At 45.3% G+C, this 18,440-nt stretch overlaps 1 long non-coding RNA gene across 1 annotated transcript; it reads right to left on the bottom strand.

Moving 5' to 3' along the window:
* Nucleotides 1-16,841: 16,841 nt before the first annotated feature.
* LOC113913866 lies at nt 16,842-18,228 on the bottom strand. The gene is made up of 3 exons (XR_003517282.1): nt 18,203-18,228; nt 17,254-17,285; nt 16,842-16,956 (listed from the first exon to the last, which is right to left on the bottom strand). It is a non-coding gene; the product is annotated as an uncharacterized LOC113913866 (long non-coding RNA).
* Nucleotides 18,229-18,440: the final 212 nt, after the last annotated feature.

Raw genomic sequence — 18,440 nt, 5'->3', positions numbered from 1 at the left:
CCCGCAATCCTTCCTAGCTTCCAGCCCTGGGAGGAAGCATCCGCGGTTACCAGAGCCTGCATCCTGCCTGCAGCTGAGACACCTCTTTCCCATCGATGATCTCATTCGACCACAGGTAGAGGTGGAGTCGAGAGTCCTGGGTTCAAATCCAAGCTCTGCCATTCACTAGCCGTTGGTCGTGAGTCATTTATTCCTCCCACTACAGCCTTGTGAGATTTTCACTGGGTAGGTGAGGAAACTGGGCTCACAGAGGGCACCAGGGTAAATGACGGAAAAGGGTTTTACATCCAGGTTTGTGTGATTCCAAATCCAAGGCTCTTTCCAAAAGAACCTCTGGTCCATGGAGAAGGGGAAACCTCAGAAAGCAGAGCATCTTTGCTTCTTCTCCTACTACCATCTGGAACACAACCAAGCAACTGAACTCAACCACCGGCCAACCCAACATGTTTGGCAGAAGGTCAAAGCTCTCTCTGTCCCATTTAGGTTGTATCAGTAAAGTCTCCTCTGCCTGTATGAGACTGTACCTCCTATGTGGGACCCCATGCCATCTTCTGGACAGCACAGACTAGCTACAGGAAGGCCTCAGCCTTGGGAGATGCAGCCTCTCTCTGGGGTGCAAATGCTGACCAGGAATTCAAGACGGCAGGACATGAAGTGTGGGGCTGAGGCAATCCATGTGCCCCCGAGGATGATCCCAGTAGGGCACTGGGTGGCTGAGGACCATGCACAAGGCCCATAGAAATGGGAAGACTTCATCTCTGAGAAATTCCTGCCTTGTTTTCTGTACACATTAAAGGATCAAGTCAGTATGACTTCTGGAGACCAGGCTGTTGACCAGCGCTTGGTGAAGTTGTGCTCTTAGGATGGACCCTCTGGCTTATCTTCCTTGGTCTTCTTTTTCTAGGAGGGGATGGAGCCACACTTTGTATTACTTGGTCGCAGAGTTCAAAGAGAAGTAGCTTATTCCTCATTCATTCATTCATTCCCCCCTGCCAGGCACTGGGGATACTCTGCAGCAAGACAGAGCATGACCTCCGCCCTGCCAGGCTTAGTGAAGTGACATGAGATTTGGGACGGGTGGACCTGGACTCTGCTCCCCGCCCTAGGATTTACACCCTGGGTGATCTTACCTGCACCTAAACCCTTTGAACCTCAGTTCCCTTCGGTGTCAGATCTGTGTAATGATGCCTCCCTCCTGTGATTCAAGTGAGTGAAAGGATTTAATCAAGCAAATGCAAAAGTCATAGAGATCATATCAATTTTGGTTATGACTGTGAATAATGTCACTATTATTATTATAGCTACACTTTTCCACCCAGGGGGTGTCCTCTGCCTGATCTGTTTATTATGCCAGAATCTGGGTAATAATTTACTTTGACAGCAGGCTCTGACAATATTGACTGATCTACTCTGCATCATTAGCCTGCTTGTTTTTTAAGTGTTAAAATTCATGTACTATAAAATTTGCCCATTGAGAGTATACAGTTCAATGGTTTTTAGTCTATTCATAGGGTTGTAGAACCATCGCCAAATCTAATTTTAGAACATTTTCATCCCCCCTAAAAGAAACGCCACAGTCATTAGCAGTCACACCCAGTCCCTGCCATCAACCCACCATAAGCAGTCAGGAATCTTTCCGTCTCCAGAGATTTGTCTATTCTGGACCTTTCACATAAATGGAATTATTTTTTGAGAGTGGCTTCTTTTCCTTAGCATAGTGCTTTCTCAGTTCCTGTTGTAGCATGTACTAATAGATCCTTTCTTTTTATTGCTAAATAATACTCCATTTCATAGATAAAGCAAATTTTATTTGGTAATCATCTGTTAAGAGACATTGGGTTATTTCCACCCAATGTGTTGGGTTATTTTGGCTGTTAAGAAAAATGCTGCTATGCACATTAGAGTATAAGCTTCTATGTAGACCTATGTTTTCCTTTCTCCTGGATACATACCGGGGCAGGGAACTGCTGGTTCCATGTTTAACATTTGGAAGAACTGCCGGACTGTTTTTCAAAGCAGCTGCACCATTTGACATTCCCACCAGCAGTGTTTGAGGTTCCGATTGGTCCACACCCTCACCCACACTTATTCCTATCTTTTTGCTTAAACTTATCCTGGTAGATGAGAAGTGATATCACTTTAGAGCTGTGGTTTGCATTTCCCTAATGACCAACGATGTTTCACATCTTTTCATGTGCTTATTGGCCATCTGTATTACCTTGGAGAAATGTCTATTGAAATCCTTTGCCCGATTTTAGGTTGGGTCATTTGTCTTTTTATTATCAGTGGAGAGTTCTTTATACATTTTGAATATAAGCCCCTTATCAAATATATGATTTGCAAATATTTTTCTCCCGTTCTGTGACTTGTCTTTTTACTTTTTTGGTGTATTGTTTGTAGCACAAAAGTTTTAAATTTTGATGAAGTCAATTTCTCTGTTTTTTCTTTTGTTGCTTATGTTTTTGGTGTCATGTAAGGTCTACTTAAATGGGCTCTGCTTTTTAAATTTTTGTGTGCCTATTATTTAAACAAGACGTTGATACTAAATATCCAGCATTATTTCCAAATCAGGAAAAAAAAATCAATGAATCATCACTATAACCTTAAACAAGTTACAATAATTCAATAAGCCCAATTGAAACCTTCTTGCTGTGGGAGAAATGGGGGAAGGATGGCATTTTCAAGGTAGCAGGATGGCAGTTGAGGTGAGCTAGTAATGCACCTGCTCCCCTCACCACCACCAATGCAAGATATTTGCAGGGGGGCTTTCTTTAAGGGAGAAAAGAGTGAAAATGTCCTGAGACTGAGATATGAAGAGGTGAAGTAAGGCTCTTATGTGTGCTGCATTTGCATCCAAGGGCCAAGCAAAACTAAATCTGGATTCCGAGGTCCCCAGGAGGGCCTGTGGGGATGAGAAAGCTTTTCAAGATGGCTGACAGGACACCAGGACCTTTGAACATACTCTTCCCTTTGCCTGGGAAGTTCCTTGCCCCCAGTCCTTCACCCAGCCAACTGGTACACCTCTTTTCACTCCATTTTCATTTGTTGGTTCCTCAGGAAAACCTTCCCTCACCCCTACCTACCCTGCCCCCTCTAAGATCTGGTATCCCTTGAATACATTTCATAGCTACCTATACTTCTCCTTTGTGATAGTTTCCACAGTTTTTAATTATATATTCATTCTAATTACATATTTCACCACCTGTCTTTTTAATAGGCTGCAAACTCCATTAGCACAGGGCTAGTGTTTGTTTTGCTCACAATTATAGGCTTATCGCAAAGTGTGACACCAAGTAGATTCTCATTAAATATTTGTAGAATTGAATGAATGAATGAATGAATGATTATAGGAACTGGAAATCCCTCCCAAATGGCCCATTTGTTTTCAGAGGGGTTTGTTTTCAGGGTGCCTATGGGATGAGAGTACTATAAGAAGGTCAGTCCTCTGTAGACAGAGCAGGAAAAAAGCCCCCTTTCTGTCTGTTAGGTGGTTTCAGTGGTACAGGACCTGCTCTGCTGTGACAGGATGCTCGAGATGGGGTGGGGAGAACGTGGGAGCCTCGCTGATCTCTCCTTGTCTTCACTCCACTTCCCCTCATGCTGGTTTCAGTCTCCTCTGGTGGCCCCACAGCCACAGCTTAGCAGGCAGAAAGAGGACTTCTTCCCAAGCGAGCCAGTTAAAGTCCGAGAACTGGGTCTCACCGGACCGCCAGGAGTATATGCCCGTCTCTAAATCAATCCCTTGGAATAAAATAATCAACTATGCTGGTAGGCGGGGCCTGAATTCTAGGCCCGCTCGGGAACCAGAAGGAAGCTCTCGCACTGAGAGTGGGGGTGGGGCGCTGCCCTAAGGAAAACAGAGGTGTTATGATCAGCCGCAGGGTGAGTGAAGGTGGGAGATGCAGAGGGATGATTGTTCCTTGCAACGATTATCTGAGGCACACACCTGTTCTCGTTGCTTCTCTGCCTTCAGGACATAGTGAGCCAGGCCCTCACGATGTGGCCGCAGCCTACATCCCTAAAATGACTCCCTGCCACCCCCATGCCCGCACATTTCCTGACTTCCACCCTCCATTGCTGGGGAGTGGGGGGTGGGCGTCCCTCCATCTTCCTTCAGGGACAATGCAAAATCTCCCTCCTGCATGGAGAGACACTCTGTAAAACCTCCCGGTCCTCACAGAGCTGGGTGCTCCTTCCTCCAGGTTCCACCTTCCCTGGGAGGGTAGAATACTGAGAGCCCTCTTGTGCCCCTGTGCACTTACCTCCTCCTCCTCCTGACCCTGCAAAAGGCCTCCCGACACACACTAGTCGCTTGGTGAATGTTGGTTGGATTAATTAACCTGCCAGGCACAGGGAGGCATTGAAGAATGTCCTGAGGCCTGGCTCTTCTGGGTATAATTTTAGCACAGACTGGCTTAATCAGGGCATTTGTATTGGGAAAAAAACAAAACAAAAAACAGGCTCTACTTGTTTTTCGCTGATTCACTGAAAAGAAAAGCTATTTCATTTTTCTTTTCAGTTACTGTGTATCCTCCCCTCATGCACCAGGACCCTATATGTTCCCTGAGAGACTTCCACATCTGCCAGTGGGCCGTTCCCAGGCCCAGCCAGCCCACCACTCCAGGGGCCTGCTCCTGGCCTGCTCTTGGGCCCATGTGGCGGGCCCCCTGGGTGAGGTGCTCTTTCCTGCTCCCAGGGTGGCCTGGCTGTCTGTCTGCCAAGTTTTTGCCCACCCAGGATCTGTCAGTCTCTCTGTCTGTCTCCAGGTCTGAAGCTGCCTGCGGCCAGTAGCAGACCCTACCCCCATGGCCCTGCACCCCCCGCCCCCCAGGTATGACAGAGGGAGGTAAGAATGCTTGTATCTCTCATGCAGGCATCGTGCAAATAGCTATTACTGTCTATTTTACCAGAGATGGAAATGGCAAAACAACTCGCCTGGTGTGCTTTTGTCTTCATAGCCAGACATTACACTTCACATTATATAACTGCACATTAACTAGACTTTGGAGAAATGAGGGGGGGCAGCCGTGTCTGGTGGGCTCATGGATCTCTGCTTGAGACAGCGCAGGCCACCCACCACCACCAGCAATAACACCCCACTCCTCTGACCTCTGCGCCTCATTCTCGTTCATTCATTCTGGAACGTTTATTTGCCAGGCACTCTTCTAAGCTCTGGGATACAGCAATCAACAAGACAGGCATCAGACCTTACCTTCCAGGAGGTATGACAGACAATAAATACAGAAATAAGTACATAATATAGTTTTAGATGATAATTTGCCAGGCAAAAGATTATCAGGGATTGTTACGAGTCTAGATCTTAAATTGGTTGGTGGGTTCCTAAGTGTTATGTTATGCTTCATAACTTACCTATTCTTTTCATATATTCTTTGCACCTTCTTTGTATTTGAAATATCATTTAAAAGTTCTGCTTATAAAAAGATGGGGTTTAAGGGCACAGAGAGTGATCATGATGGGGAGTGGGAGTGTCTCAGATGAAGTCACCAAGGAAGGCCTCTCCTCAGGCATTTATTTCAGCTGAAATCAGGAGGAGAGGGAGACTGCGGAGTACAGGTCCCAGGGAGGAGCCATTGGGACATCAGGAGGGAGGGGAGGGCAAAGACCCTGCCAGAATGACTTGGGGAGTCCTAGAAACACAGAGGCTGGCAAGTCTGGAGCCCAGGGATTGAGAGCTCTGGACAAAGGAAAGAAAGGAGGTGGGCCACGTAGAAAGCACGGATCTTGGGTGTTGGGCATATGGATGTTATTCTGAATGTAATGGGAAGTGGGTTTCATTTGTAAAAGGTTAGTCTCTTGGGAGCACTGAGGGAAACCACAGCTGCTCCCCTTATCCCCCATTCTTTCCCTCTCTCCTCAAGAGGTCAGGACTTATGTGGAGATGCCAGAGTCTAGCCCTGCCCCTCTTTCCAGACTCATCGACTCCCGGAGCACGAGCTCTGTTTTTATAGTGCAAGGAGGCAGAACGAGTAAAGGTTTAACTTCATGCTGCATTTACAGGTGACAATTAAGTCCATGTTGCTAATATGTTCCAAGTTCAAGTATGTCTGTAAAATGATGCTCTAGTCACTTGATTTACACTGACTGTCACTGTCTTCACCAAACCATTTTGCCCCCGTGGTTGGGTTAATAACCTCACTCCTGCCATCTTTGACCCAGCAATTCTCCAGCCATCTCTGCCTGGCCCCCAGCCTTTGGGGAAGAGAAAAGAATGGTGAGGGGCAGTGAATAGGGTCTGGGTATATGATCTGGAGACCTGGCTTTAGCATTTGCCATGTCTCTTACTAGCTGAGTGACTTTGGACAAATGACTTAGCCTACTCTGAACTCATTCTCTCATCTATAAACCCAGAATAAATCCTCCCTCACAGAAATAAAGTATGGGGGAAATGTCTAGCACAGTGACTGGGATGAAAGAGGAGATCTGTAAAAATGAATTGAGTTCAATTTTCATTACATTCATAAACTAAAAATTCTAAACCTATTAAATAAATTTGACCCACGTTAGTGCTGCCTCATTGATCAGTTTGTTTTCTTTTTCAATGACTGTACACACTCATTATGGAGTATTTGTATTTGTAAAATACTAAATAGCATAAAGAAGGAAATTCAAACCATAATTCTACTACTCAGAGCTAATTACACTTAAAATACCCATGTGTTTTCTTCTAGGCTTTTTTTCTCTGTACATATTTTCATATTTGGATAGTACTGTTTATTCTATTTTATATCTGGCTCTTTTCATCAAGTACTTCATTTTATCAATTTCCTAAGTCACTAAAATATTCTTTGAAAACACAAGAAGTAAGCAAACAGAAAGATCTCTGCTCCATGGGAATGAATGGTAGGGGTCAAGGGTGGATGTAGCAGCAACAGATCTCAGGCCACTTCAGGGCCACAGCGGTAGCTGGGACTTAGGTGGAGACGGTGGAAAGTATTCTGATTCAGAGTGGTTTTGGAGATGGATCTGATATGAGCCGTCGGAGAGGGACCGCAGGTAATTCCTAGTGTTTAGATGGAGGCTTTGGGTGAAGAGTGGTGCCGTTTACTGAGACAGGGAACAGCAGGAGCCACAGATCTGGGAGAACGCCCTTGGCTATGGGATGGCCCGGCCTTTTGGGTCTTCCAGGAGACTTCAACGGTGGGAGTGTGTGGTTCAGGCAGATCTGGCTAAGCACTCAGAAGCAGCTAACACATGATCCTTGAGATGTTGTAAAATGCTTGACCAAAAAGCACCTGTGAGCAATTCAGAGACAGCCCCACTGTCTGTCAGGTTACATTCAGAAACTCAGGGCCACCTTTTCTGGAGAGGAAACTCACAGACACATCTCTCCAGCAGTTAAATGCTGACACAGTGTGTGTTCCTCATTCCTCAAATAATTACTGACTGCTTCCTAAGTGCCTGACACTATTCTAAACACTGGGTACACAGCAGTGATCAGATAGAATTCCCTACCCTTATGGAGCTTATTTCTAGTGGGCAAGTCAATAAGTAATATATAGTGTATTCAATTGTGGTAAGTGCTATGGGGAAAAATAAAACAGAGAAAGGGGCTTGAGGTGTAAAGGGGGTGGGATCGCAATTTTAACTATCATGGTAGGAAGGCCTCGCCGGTAAAGTGATGTCTGAGCCACATGGGGATGAGAGTCTAAGGGACGATGAATAAGCAGCGCAGCTTGCAGTGACTGCTATACAAAGGACTAATGAGATGAGTTCTGATGGTCTCCAAGCAGACAATGGTGGTAAAGCTGCAATGTTGGAGCCAGACAGGCTGTATTAACCTAGGGTTTTTCAAGAGAAACAGAAACAATAGGATATATCCTATTTTATTTTTATCTATCTATCCGTACATACATGTGTGCATGCTCACACGTGCGCGTGTGCACGAAGAGATTTATTATAAAGTATTGACTCGTTTGATTATGGAAGCTGAGAGGGCCCACAATCTGCTGTCTGCAGACTGGAGACTCAGGAAAGCCAGAGAGCCAATGGTACAGATCCCGGTCTAGGTCTGCAGGCCTGAAAACCAGGAGCGTTGAAGGCAGATCTCCGATGCAGCTCAAGCAGTCAGGCAGAAAACAAAGTCGACTTTCCTCTGCCTTTTTGTGCCATTCAAGAATCTCAAGGTATTAGATGAAGCCAAGACACACCTTGGGGAGGGCTATCCGCTCTACGCAGTCTACGGATTCAAATGCTAATCTCTTCCCAAAACGCCCTCACAGATACACCCAGAAGTAATGTTTGACCAGCTATCTGGGCATCTCATGATCCAGTCAAGTTGACATATAAAATTAATTATCACACAGGAGTAGGGAGGAGGGGTTGTTGGGAGTACACAGATCTCTTGACTGCTCTCCGGACTCCTGAGGATGGTGGTAGGGAGGGCTGGAGGAAAGCCTCTCACAGAGAACAAGGGTTCCTGTAGGGTGCTCTCTTGATTTCTGCTGATGGCCGCCTGAGAGGCTAGGGGAGGCATCTTTCTTGTGCAGAGGTCTGTGGAGAGAACTCAGGATGGGAATCCGAGTGAGAACTCTATTGTATTGGATGTTGTGAATTTTATTGTGTTGGGTGCAGGATATTTTTATATTCCTGTGACTATTTTTGAGCTTTGTTTTAGGATACAGTTAAGTTACTTGGAAACAGTTTGACCCTTTCAGGTCTTGCTTTTATGCTTCATTAGAGGGTACTATCCAGTCTAGGGATAATCTCCACAACTGAGGCAAGACCTTCTGGAATATTCTACTCGATGCCCCATGAATTATGAGTTTTCCCTGTGTGGCTTATGGAAGCAGGACTATTTCTGTCCCTAGATGTGCACTAGGAACTATTCCTTTAATCTTTTTGAATGCTTCCTTCTCTGATCTTTGGTGTCACATATATGTGCTCATCATACCCTGCTAAAAACTTGAGAGGGCCTCTCTGTGGATCTCAGTGTCTTTCTCTCCGTGAGCTCTCTCCTGTTTGGTACTTTTCTTGATGCATATTCTAGCTGTCTTCATCTCCCAACTCAGGGAGTCTGCTGGACTTTGCTTGGGATCCCCCTGTCTGAGCTATGGCCTAGAAACTCTCAAGTAAGCTTGGGCAACTATAGGGCTCACCGTTTGTTTCTTGTATCTCTGGGACCACTGTCTTTCTTTGTCTGCTATCCATATCTTGAAAATTTTTGTCTTCTGTATTTCGTCTTTTCTTAGTTGTTTCAGGCTGGAGGGTGTATCCAGTCCCTATTATTATGCCACTTGGGTCAAAAGTGGAGTCTCTCTCCATTTTATTTCCCTTTGTCTACAATGAGATTTGTGTTTGGAAGATTCCTTAGAAATTACCCATAAGCTGTCAAAAGGCTCATGTCACTCTCCATTAATCCAGATCGCTTAAATAATAAGACAGCATTTGATTTAAGAAATAAAATAAACAGGGGCACCTGGGTGGCTCAGTCGTTAAGCATCTGCCTTCAACTCAGGTCATGGTCCCAGGGTCCTGGGATCGAGCCCCACATCGGGCTCCCTGCTCAACAGGAAGCCTGCTTCTCCCTCTCCCACTCCCCCCTGCTTGTGTTCCCTTTCTCACTATATCTCTCTCTGTCAAATAAATAAATAAAATCTTAAAAAAAAAAAGAAATAAAATAAACAAACGACAAAACTCACTTGACTCTTCTGGGAGCATGAGGAATTTTAAAAAGGCACAACACTTGGCTACTGACCTCCAGAAACTCACACTCTCATGGAGCCATGGCTATACTAATGAACGGCTCTAGCAAGACTAACTACTCAGTCATCCAAACTGTTCGGAAGTTGATGTAGCACCTCTCCCTGTAGCCTGTGGGCTGAGAGAAGGGTAGGGTGGGGCCAGAAAGGGGCACACAACCCAGCGTGTTCATCCCAAAATTGGAGTTTTCAAAAGATTGATAAATGGAGAGGCATAAATTTATCTGTAATGCTTATCTTCAGAGATTTAGAGCAGGGGCTTGAAAGACACTAATACAGATATAATCTTAGTTTCAAATAGTCTAAGGTGGCAGCTGGGTTTGGAGAACATGAGATTAAAGTCTTCCTGGGGCCCCTGACAGTGCCATCAACATTCTTGCCCGTGGGCAGCTGCAGAGCTAGTGGTTAGGGTGGTTCACGGAGTGGCAGGTGGCAACTTGGAACATGTGTGGGTGTTCGGCTCTTAGGGAAGGCAGCCTTGGGGTGAAATCCCAACATCACCATTTACTTTTTCTCTGAGCTGGGGCCCATCAGTAGTTCTCTCTCAACTTCAGTTCCCCCAGGCTATATTTTTCTATGACTGTTGAAATCACTACATACTCAAGTTATACAGTTACATCAGTAATATCTCCCTTTTAGAAATCCCAATCAAACCACCTACCTTCTGTTAGCAGCCCTGTCCCACACTAGTATAGCATTGTTTAGCTTTCAGCATTCTTATTAAAAAAAAAAAAAATCTGGGTTTGGCAGGCTCGGGCATCTTAGCTGAATTTGTGTGTTCTGCAATCTTTGCAAACTTTTCTTTGCAGACTTGGTTTGGGTTACTTCTAGTGATGGTGATTCTCACGTGTGACATTTCTGTCTATCTAATTCCACTTTGGGAGATGCCTGTCTCCAAAGACTGACTGGGCAGATATTCATTATAGTGCTTGTCACATTGCTTTGGGAATTATTTGTTATTTTTAGTGACTGCTCCAGTAGAAGATGAAACCCTTAAAAGCTAGGACTAAATAGTATTCACCTTGATATTACCAACACCTGCTATGTTGAAGAAAAGGTAATAAGACCCCTTTGAATGAATGAACTAATGGAAGAGTAAATGGACATACCTAGTAAGGATACACTTGAAGTGGATCAGAGGTTGAAGACTAGCTAACTAACAGCCCTATTGAGGAGAATAATTTAAGTGAGGCTATTCAGAACCCAAAGAACACATAAGGCATCCTTTCTGGAAAGCAGCTCTGAAAAAAGCAGATGGTAGCACAAAAGGAGCATGGACTTCACTATCAGATTGACTTCAGTTCTAATCCTACCTCATCTGTGGTTAAATGTGGGACCTTGGGCATGTTGTTATATCATCCGAGCATTCCTTGTATTTAAAAAATAAAAAGGGAGAAATAATAATAATAGTAACAATAAAAACAATGTAGTAATTAGTAATTATTAATGCTCTTTACCAAATATTTTTGGATCTTCTTTGGGTACTTGGTGAGACTACACTTCCCTTCTCCCTTGATTTCAGGCATGGTCATACAATTGACTTTGGCCAATGAAATATGGAAGCTTTTAAGCTAGTATAAGATTTGCTACTGTTTCTTCCTCTTACCCTAAAGACTGGGAACTTTTCAGAGGTGACATCTTCATCTTCTAGGTCTCTGAGTGGATGTGAAGTGTAACAGATCCCTCCACTGACCTAAAAAAACTAACCCTTTGTTGTCTTGAGCAACTAAGATTGGGGGGTTGTTTGCTACTACAGCTTAACCAAACTGTCTTACTGATAGAAATATTCATAGGTTGTTGAGATAAATAAGTGAGATATTTTTAAAGTGTCTGTGTCAGGGATGCCCAGGTGGCTCAGTTGGTTAAATGTCTGCCTTTGGCTCAGGTCATGATCCTGGAGTGCTGGGATAGAGCCCCATGTCAGGTTCTCTGCTCAGCAGGGAGTCTGCTTCTCTCTCTCCCTCTGTTCCTCCTCCTGCTCATGCTCACTCTCTCTCTCTCAAATAAATAAATAAAATCTTTAAAAAAATAAAATGTCTGTGTCAATTTTTAAGTCTTTGTGGGCTTGATGTGGCTGAGTTGAATAATGTAAAAAAGTCACAAATTATTTAGTTTGGATATGGGAATCTTTTTTGCTGAGGCAATAGCACTGTGAAGCCTACCAATAAGAGAACTCTCAGCCTCAACAATTCTCAATTATTTGAGCTGCTTACAGCCTTAATGGGAAGAATACACACGCACGCACGCACGCGCGCACACACACATGCGCGTGCACGTGTGCATATAAGTGAAGAGCAAGCCAGTATATACTAGTGCTGGCAATCAGCTTCCAGCAAGATCTAATGAGGTGTGAACTATGTGGCAAAGGGACCTAGTGCAGGGAGAGGCCAGTTGTAGCTGGAGGAAATGGGAAAGGAGTTGACGTCTTGAAGATGGGTAGGGCTACACACAGGTGGGGGATAGAGAAGACTGAGTTTCTGAAAACTGGAAGACACGTCTAAAACATCTAAGTCTTGCTCTTCTCATTGCAATCTTCTGATTAGAAGTTATATCTGCATATGAAAAGCTGCCTTCCCTTTCTTTCCAGGGACTATGATATCACCAAAACAGTTCTTGGCACGTATGAGAGACTCAATAAATATTTGTTGGTTAAATGTAAGAATTACCCGGCTTTATAGAAAGACCAGACCTGGGTTCAGATCTCAGCAATCTTTCTTATTACGTGACCTTGTAAAGGCTACTTATCATCTCTGTGGTTTCCTTTCCAGACCAGATCATACTTTTATGTTGAGATGTATCACTGCTTCTCACGGTGGCTGCGCAGTGAAAAGACCGGGGCGAGCATCTTCTGTTGCAGCACCGCTCTCCTGACGATCACAGTCCGACAACCTTTCACAAAGTGGATGTGCATTCTTGGCATGAAGGGAGTTTCCTGATATGTCACTATCATAAAAATATGCTGATAATATCATCATGCCTACAGCATCTTCCTTTTATTTGATATTTTCTTTAGGATCAGTTTCAAAATTTGGACTCACTGAGTCAAAGGCAATGAACATATTCAGGGAAAAATCAACATCTCAGAGGGGCGGGCCGGAGGCAGTCCCAGCCAGCGGCGGGATGGAGCATAATTAGAAGAGCCCAATTCAGCTGATGAACTTCAATTGGACTGAAAGTTCTGCTGGGGCTTGTCAGCAGATTCTGCTTTGCAAAGTGGTTTTCTGGTAAAAACTCTTTCCTAGTTCTAAATTAATCTAGATTAGTCTTTCATCCCGCCGCTCTCTCTCACCTCCCAAACCTACCCCCATCACCTCTGGAGTTGCTTCAGTCCCAGATTAGCGAGCGATACCATCTGAGGGTGGTACAGCTGGCTGGGGTGTTGACTAATTATTTCCTGGGCGGTGTGTGGGCCCGTCCTCACTCCTCAGATGCCAGAGTTCCTTTTGATATCTTTCTGCACTAAAGCTTTCCAGTGTGCTTATCAGGTAAATTATGGATACTGCTTCAAGTTCCAGCAAATAAAGGTAAAATCCATAGTACTGCAACAAGGGATGGCATTTCCTTTTTTTTTTTTTTTTTTTTTAGATTTATTTTTTGACAGAGAGAGACACAGCGAGAGAGGAAACACAAGCAGAGGGAGTGGGAGAGGGAGAAGCAGGCTTCCCGCCGAGCAGGAATCCAGATGCGGGGCTTGATCCCAGGACTCTGAGATCATGACCTGAGCTGAAGGCAGACGCTTAATGACTGAGCCACCCAGGCGCCCCGGGATGGCATTTCCAAGAGTGAGATGTGAGCGCACAGGACTCTTCTTGAAACCAAACTGTGTGTGCGTGCGTGCGTGCGTGTGTGTACACGTGTGTCTCTCTCAGGGTTTTTACTTCCCAGAGTATTCAGGTCATTCACCAATATTTCATGTCCAAAAGCATGTTCTTCTCTTTTCTCATATTTGAGAAATTTTTCCCAGAGTTCTCTAATTGGTGAGCGGTACCATCCATCCCTCCAGTTGGGCAAAGGCAGACACCTGGGAGCTATTCTTGATGCCTCCTTTTCCTTCAACGCCTCCATCCTCTCCTCATTCAATCTATCCAATCTGTAGCATTTCATCTACTAACCATCTCCAAATCAGGCCACGTTCTCTCTCTCCACTGCCACCACACTGGTTCAAACCACCATCACCTCTCCCCCGGAACCCGTGATAACTGGGGTCCCTGTAATATCTTGCCATAGAAGAGATGCGCAGCCCAGATCCCCTTCAAGGGAAGACTTATTGACCAGCTGTGGGGTGTGTCGACAGCAGACGGCCTCCCACTGTTCCCGCAGAGTCGGCCACAGCTGCCAACAGCCACCTCACCTGGGGTCATGCCTTTCCCAGGGCATCCCGTATAGGTGACCGGGCACAGTGGGAAGTGCGAATGCATGGTCCTTTCAGCCGGCTGTGGCACAACTTTAGTTGACGACACTGCAGAGCCCTCCAGTAGGTTGGCCGAGCCCTTGTCAGCAGAGGCTCTATCACGCTGTCTCCTCCTGGAGAACTCAGCCTGCAACACCCCTCATCCTGTCTCCACCCCGTACACCGCAGCCATGGTGATGTGGGTGTGGTGTGAGTGAATGGTAGCAGGTGACCTCCTCAGTACTGCCCCATTGCCTTAAGGCTAACGACCCCGATCCTGAACACAGGAATGGGGGCCCTTCCTACTTTCTCTCTCATCTTGCACTCCTCCCTTGCTCTCCACTTTACACACTGGCTCTGAAAGCTCCCTGGGGCTGCTGGAATCAAGTACCACAGACCCAGTGACTTACACAACAGAACCTCATTGTCTCACAGTCCTGGAGGCTGGGCATCCACAAACACAGCCAGGCTTCTCCCCAAAACCGTGAGGGACTCCTTCCTTGCCTCTGCCTATCTTTTGGTGGTTTGCTGCCATCTTGGCACTCCTTGGCTTGCAGAGGCATCACTCCAAGCTTCCATCAGCACATGGCCTTCTCGCTGGGTCTGTCTTCACACGACTACCTTCTTCTAAGGACAGCGGTCACCTTGCATTCAGGGCCTTACTGTGCTTCAGGATGACCTCATCTTAACTGCCTGCCTCAGCCACAACCCTATTTCTAAACAAGGTCATATTTGGAGGTGTCCGGGCTCAGGACCTCAACATCTTTTTTTTTTTAATATATCTTTTTTGAGGGGACACGGTTTAATCCATAACGGTGGCATTCACTCACACTCATCCTGCTTCAGGCCTTTTATCTATGCTGTCCACAGCCTCCAGTCTCCTACCCGAGCCTGTCATCCTCTTGATCCCAGTTGAAAACTCATTCTCCTTAGGCAGACTTTTCTATTTCACCTCCCCCTGCAAGCTCGGTCAGCTCTTTCCACTCACAGCACTTTGTATTTTTTTTCCTACAGCCTTTATGACTACTTGTAATTATACATTTGTTTGAGTAAATATCTTGACAATGGCTGTCTGCTCCACTAGCCCATAAACCCCATGAGAGGGGAGACTGTGTCTGTCTTGCACACTATGTATCTCCATTGCCGAGCATGGTGCCTACACATGGTTGGCACACCATACACATGTATGAAACCAGTGATTAGGTTTTCTCTCTCCTTCCAGTTTTAAGTCTCAGGCGTCCTTGTTTCCAGGAGATATGGTACTGTACCCACCCAGTTAAGACAACACCTTGCGAGGAAATGGGGAAGATGAAGAGAGTACGTCCCAGCTAATGGTGCTTGAAGTTGACCCCTAAGATATTCCCGTGAAAGAGAGCATATTCCTAGCAGACAAAGCCTTCTTCCAGGGGCCTGTTGCAAATCTGCTACCCGACATGGAAAATGGGCAAGAACTATATGACCCTGCTGAGTTGTGAACTTTTCCGAAACCAGGACCCTGCAGAAACCCAGGCTCCTGCCAGAAATCCTAATGAATAACAAGGGGCAATATACTGTTCCCTAAATTTTCCTCCTAGAGGAGAGAGGGTGCCTCATTCATACAGGTGACATTTGGAAAGGTAGAGCAGTGGAAACAGTCCAAATACATGAAAATGGGAGGTTGAAATTGGAGGAGGTGGAGAAGAAAGTTCTAATTAAGATGTTATTAAAATATATCTATTAAATAAAGGGTGACTGCCAGTCAGCTGATTATTTATTGAATAGAGGAGCGAGTAGTTCTTATTTGATGAGGCTCATTTCAGCTCTTTATGTGCTATGCTTTCTGAAGCTTCTTTTTTTCCCCTTGAAGATGCCCTTTGGGTGAGGTACTGTTCCCTCTTGTCTTTCCACTCAGTGGTTCTTATCTCCCTTTGTGGTCGGCTACAGCCGCTGTCATCCCATCCTTGGTGGGTACCAAGATTTCTCAGGGACAAAGACATTTTCTAGTTGGAGGTATTCCCATCACACAGTCACACATCACACAGAGAAGCAGGCCTAAGAAGAGTAATTCATATTTTGAATTCTTTAAAATTGTTCTTTCTAACCTTCCCAAATACATGACCTTTATCATAAAATGCCTCCAGAAGATTAGATATCAAAACAGAGAGAATGTAAAAAGAATTACCAAGGTAGTAATCAGCTCCAGCAAGCATAATTTAGGCAGCAGGACAATAGCTTTGCAACCAAGGCTATTGTCTTGCAAGATGGTTTTCCAAAATCTTTTGTCTCTCTCCCTAGGTATCAGCATCTCAGAGAGTGCTTCCATGGGATGCAGAAGAGACTCTTGCCCTGATGGGAGCCAGCTGCACTCCATGCAAGAAGAAATGGAGCAGAAGCAAAAGACAAGTCCTCCACTTTCTAGTCTAGGGAATAGCAGGAGACAGAAGGAGCATGTGGAGGTAGCCGAACAGAGCTGTTGGTCTAGCCCGTTACCTCTTGGGGGACTTAGGAGAGCCATGTATTAGATAAGTCTAAGAGAGCCAAGAAGACTGGAGGCTCTTTTCTGCAACCTATTGAAGAATGGGAGGAGGAGGAGGCTAAATCCCAGGCTGTATACACTGAGCGGGGGGACCGAACTCTCACCCAATGGCCCAGCACAGTCAGTGAGAGGCAGGCCCTATGGCTCAACTTTCCCGAGTCATCTTTGTCCCCAGTGTGGTATAGACAGGTTTCAGAAATACCTGGGAGTCCAGTGGAGGAGTTTTCCAGAAGGATCACCGTGCAAGGATGAGGTATCCTGGTACTCAGGCCACTGAGGGAAACACTCAAGCCAAAGCCAAATGGGAGTCTCATCAGAGGAGTTTCCAATGCCTGAGAGAGCCAAGATAAGGGGGAGTCAGCCAGAGGGTCTTGAAGGCCCTGACTAAGCTGAATCCAAGGGCGGAGAGGGGGATGTGACAAGGAACAAAGACCCTGACTCTTCCCCATGGCCGTGAGATTGCATAAACCACCACCACCTCTCATAGATACGTCTGGACACATCTTTGGGAACAAAAGAGAGGAAGAATTTTATCTGAGGGACTGAGCAATTTTATCCCAAAGAGGTTAATCTAAATCAACTTTAATTTTAGGTTTAATATTGAGTTATGCTTAAATTTGAACACTTACCTTTTCTCTTTGCTAGACAGTTGGCTGTGGGCCTGAAGCAGGAAAGATATAGATATAAGAAAAACAAAGGATATTTTCTCTGTGCATCCAAGTTAGAGTGTAGAGTTAATATTCTGCTTCTGACACAAAGGAATAAAGGAACCATGAAATCACTTGTCAAAAATCTCAGCAATGTTTAAAAAACCAAGGAACCAGTCGCTGCAGGGTCGGATGGGTCACATTCCAAAAGCCCCCACCAATGGAGCTGACTGCAGTTTTCACAACTGCAGAGAATATAGGAGGAAATTCAAGGAGTGACCAGGTGGGTTCCTCTGGCAATTATTCTGTTCTCCTCTTTAGAGAGAGGAGCCCATAATCCACCCTCAGTTAGAACCACCGTCTAAGGAGTAGCTCAACTAGGCTACCCACAGTGGGAACCGGGTCACTTCCATGGACATGGGACCTGCTCATTCACTTTCCCTCCTTGGCAATATCTACAGGGCTTATATCAGCAAAATGGTTTATTTAAAATGACTGAGCCCACTGTATGTGATAAACTATACACACATTACATTACAAAACTATTAACTTAAGCATATATTTATAGTAGGAAAACATAGTATACAATGAACACAACTACATGGGTCTGGTGTTCGCTACCTGTCCCTTCCCACGAGGACAAGCCACGGTGACTTTGTCAGTCTCTTCCCTGTTTCTGTTCTATATTCCTTTCTTGGGTTATGCTTGTGATTCCTCCATGAATTTCTTGCATGTTATGCTGGGCCATGTTCTACCATGATCCTGTCTGGTTCCCGAGGGCCCGTCCTTTCACTGTATGAGAGCTGAGATGATCATAATCAGTAAGCTCTGTGTCCTTCCACCTGCAAAGTCTTCATCTTCTGTAACTCTGGCCAGCCCTGGTTTGGTTTCTATTTGTACAACCCACTGATGCATAAGCTGTAGTTCTTACCTGGTCAGGTGCCTAATGCCAAAGGTCAGTGAATGTCCTCTTGCCATCGGTGCTGAACAGAGCCTTCTTTCAAACGCCTGGTAGAAAGAGGAGAACTCCCAGGCGAGGTGCCTCCATTCCCCCCATTCCATTATTCAGAAGTTTTTACTCTGAATAGTGTCTCTGTCCCACCAATAAGTGTCCTGCCAGATACAGCACGGGGACTTAAAGTTGCCCACTTGCTCCCTCCGTGTGTTTT

This window comes from Zalophus californianus, chromosome 11 (genome assembly GCF_009762305.2).
Source record: "Zalophus californianus isolate mZalCal1 chromosome 11, mZalCal1.pri.v2, whole genome shotgun sequence".
Lineage (NCBI taxonomy): Eukaryota > Metazoa > Chordata > Mammalia > Carnivora > Otariidae > Zalophus > Zalophus californianus.
Note: the sequence above shows the minus strand (reverse complement) of the source record. Positions and strands in the feature narration are given on the sequence as shown.